This window comes from Petaurus breviceps, unplaced genomic scaffold (genome assembly GCF_028583685.1).
Source record: "Petaurus breviceps papuanus isolate PSGF00001 unplaced genomic scaffold, PetGlider_PUasm1.0 90681, whole genome shotgun sequence".
In the NCBI taxonomy this organism is placed as follows: Eukaryota; Metazoa; Chordata; class Mammalia; order Diprotodontia; family Petauridae; genus Petaurus; species Petaurus breviceps.
Window position 1 is genome coordinate 981,602 of NW_027187307.1, and position 3,622 is coordinate 985,223.

The 3,622-nt window shown below is 53.5% G+C and overlaps 1 protein-coding gene across 1 annotated transcript in view; it reads right to left on the reverse strand.

The window, feature by feature from the left end:
• Positions 1-477, reverse strand: part of LHFPL1 (LHFPL tetraspan subfamily member 1) — a 27,386-nt gene extending 26,909 nt beyond the window's left edge. Inside the window, exon 1 of the mRNA XM_069065206.1 lies at positions 232-477. The gene's annotated coding sequence lies outside the window, so the exon portion shown is untranslated. The remainder of the gene's footprint in view (positions 1-231) is intronic.
• Positions 478-3,622: the final 3,145 nt, after the last annotated feature.

Sequence of the window (3,622 nt, forward strand, 5' to 3'; positions counted from 1 at the left end):
GGGCAGGAGCGGGAGCCGGGCAGGAGCGGGGCAGGGGCAGGGGGCCGGGCAGGGGCAGGGGGCCGGCCGGGAGCCCAAGGAGCCTCCAGGCGGGAGGCACTGAGTGCCCCGGTCGGTCTCTTGGGGCGCAGGGGAGCCCCTGCCCTTGGCCCTGGGGGTGGGCATGGGGGCAGGCAGCGCTCTCCTAGGACGCTTTCAGCGGCTCAGCCTCAGACAGCAGTTCCCTCTTACCCTTAGGCAGGCAGGCTCGGCGTTCTGAGGCTCAGAGCGAAGGCACTTGGCAGCCTGGGACCAGGCAGGGCTCAGAACCGCCGCCGGCGCCTCTGCCGCCTGAGGTCGGCCTGTCGGGGGTCCGTCTGGGGTCTGCCTGGGCGCTGGGAGCCGGGAGCTCCGAGGCCAAGTTCTCCGGGCTGCGCGCGGCCGCTGACCACCGAGGGCTAGCCAAGCCGCTCCTTTGGCTGGGAGGGGAAGAGTCCGCCCACCTCCTGAGGGTCATTGACGCAGGCTCCTCCCGCCTCCTACCACGTCCGCCCGCCCAGGGGCCCCCCTGCCCCGCTTCTCCGTTCTCTCCCCTCCCGGCTCCCTGGTCTCCCAAGCCCAAGCCGCTGCCTCGACAATAATAGTTTTTACGACTGTCTATCGATCTGGAGCCGGAGGGGCCCATCACACTCACTTGACAGAGGTGGAAACTGAGGCCAGGGGCAGGCCAGGGGAAATGCCTTGCTCAAAGTCATACAGGGAATAAAGGACAGAGGCAAGATTTGAACCCAGGTTTCATAGGATCAGAGATGTAGATTTGGGAAGGCCCTCAAGGGTCACCTGGTACAACCCTGTCCGTGTTGTCTGTCAGTTTTATACTGTTAGAGACAATCATGTTTCCTCTGGGCCTTTGGCTCCAGACATGGCAAACACCTCAGACACGCGCTTCTTTTTCACCCTCATTTTACAGAGGAAGAAACTGAGGCCCAGGGAATCAAAGGTCATCACTTTAAGAAGTGCTGGGATGTAATAAATGTGTAATAAAGTGAAAAAAGTTTGAAGGGGCTCTGGGTTCAAATGCTGCTGCTGCTCTGTGTGACCTTGGGAAATGTTCTTAACCTCTCTGGGCCATAGTGTCTTTATTTGTATCAGAGGCCCCCTAAGATGTCTGCCAGTGCTAAATCCTAAAGCAGAGATTTGCGCTCAAACTTTCCTGATCCCACCATTCAGCATTCTTTCCACTGTGCTACATGGTTTCAGAGGCTTACTTCTTGGGAAGCAGGAAGTACAAGTCTTATTATCCCCATTTTACAAAGGAGGAAACTGAGGCCACAGAGGGTCACACAGCTAGTAAGTGACTGAGTCTGAATTGAAACTCTAAATCCACATGCCTTACCAAAGCTGGGCACAGAAAACTATTCAAACAGGAAATGATTAGTTTGCCAAAGTGAGTATTGGGGTGGGGGGGGGGACAAACTTTCAACTTCAGCCACTCAGAGTCTGGAGAGGGCTCCGATGTTACTTAGGCCAGTGTTCTATGCCCAGTAGATATTGGGCTGGGCCAGGATTTGAGTAAGGGGCAGAGGCTAGACTGAAATGCCAGTCTCTTGGCCCCCTCCCAGGTTGGGGCTCTCTCCACTGTGTCTGGTGAAGTCCACCCTGACTCCTGGCATCTCTGTTCAGCCTAACTGAAGTGGGCACTAGGGCTGGGGCACAAGGCTGAGTGGGTAAGTGGGCCTTCTGCAAAGCTGTGGTGCCAGCAGGGGGCAGTCTGGTACAAAGTGGGAGCCAGAGGAGCCTGCTTGACCTGGGGCCCTGAGGTCAGCAGAGCAGAGGATCTGAGCCTGCAGAAACCTCCAGGGCTTCGAGGAAGGACTTCACATGGAAGCCTAGAGAGAGGAAGGGCTTTGCCCAATGCAGGGAACGCCAGAGGCAAGATCTGAATCCAAGACTCAGGAATCCAACCCTATTGCTCTGCCCACTCTTTGGGCTTCAGTCTCCTCATCTACAGACCTTCAAGGGCTCTCCCTCTAAGGGGCTGATACTCATGACTCCTACAGCAATGAAGGACAGTCCCACGCAGTTTCATTTAACTCTCTGTGTGCCATGTATGGGAATCTGGGGTCTGCAAGGACAAGGCCTGTGGCCCAGCCTCCTCCTGAGTCCTAAATGACACTCAGTGCTTCAAAGTTGGCAATTCCTTAGGATCTTATCCCTATTTTTTAGAGTTGATGGGACTTGCCCAAAGTCCCAGGGGTCTGAAGTGCTTGGGGTCTGAACCCAGGCCTTCCTGGCTGAAGTCAGGCCAAGCTTCCAAGCCACAGCGGGCCTCAGAGGGCAGGGGGATAGGACTCTCCATTTGACTTCCCTGGTGTTTCCTGTGATCCAGGATGCAAGCCCCTTGGATGCCCACTGCTTCTGTAGCTTGCTGGATCCCTAATTTCACATGGACTGGTGATCACTGTCCAGAGTGAGACACATCTTCTGATTTAGGTGGGAGTCCTCCTCACCCCAGGTTAATGAGCTCAGAGAACCTTACCACCGTAGCTGGAGACCATCTTTGGCACCATGACTTAGAAACTTCCTTGGGCCATGCATGACTCAGCCACCATCCCAGAGGGCAGAAAACTGGCCCAGACAAATCAGCTGCCATACCAGAGGGCACAAGGTTAGGCTGGACAAATGGCCTGTTTCCTTGGTATTTGAAAGACCAAAGGTTCAGCCTTCCCCTCCATTAGCTCCCCTCCTCCAGACTCTCCTACTTCCAGTGAAGGCACCACCATCCTCAGACATCCTGTTTTATAAACGGAGAGCCTTCCTGGCCTCTGCTTCTTCCCTCACGACCTGATTTACTCAGTTGGAAGGTTGTTGATTCCACCTCCCCAAATTTTCTGTCAGGGCAGTTAGATAGCCCAGTGGCTAGAGCTCTGGGCTTAGATTCAGGAAGACTTGAGCTCAAATCCAGCCTCAGACACTTCTTGGCTGGTAACTCCAGACAAGTGGCTGAACCTGTCTCAGTTTCCTCAACTGTCAAATGGGGATAATAACAGCACGTATCTCCCAGGGTTGTGGTTCATTCATTCAATAAACATTTATTAAGTACTCATCCTCTGCTGGGTAGTGTGCTAAGTTCTGGAGGAAAGAGGAAAGAGATAGTCCCTGCTCTCAAGGAAGATCAAATGAGATAATATTTGGAAAGTATTTAGCACATAGTAGGTGCTTAGCAATTGCTTATTCCCTTCCTTTCCCCTTCTCTCCATTCACATAACCTCTAACCTCAGTCAGGCCCTCATTATCTCTTGTCTAGGCAACTGTCCATGGTCTCCTTGCTTCCAGGCTCTGTTCTTTCAAATTCAGCCTCCACACAGCTACTAAAACTTCTCTGAAGCATAGCTCTGATCAGGCCACTCACCTGCTCAAGAAGCTCTGTGGCTCCCTCTGGTTTCTGTGATTCAATACAAACTTCTCTTTTGGAGGGATTATTTCCCAATGACTCCCTCCTTCCACCTATCCCCACCACCAATAGATAGAACCCTATGACAAAGAAATACGATTAAGCAAAACACACCAACACATCGGCCATACCATTGCACACCTCTAGCCTATCATCTCTCTGAAGGAAGTAGGGAGCATGCCTGGTTCA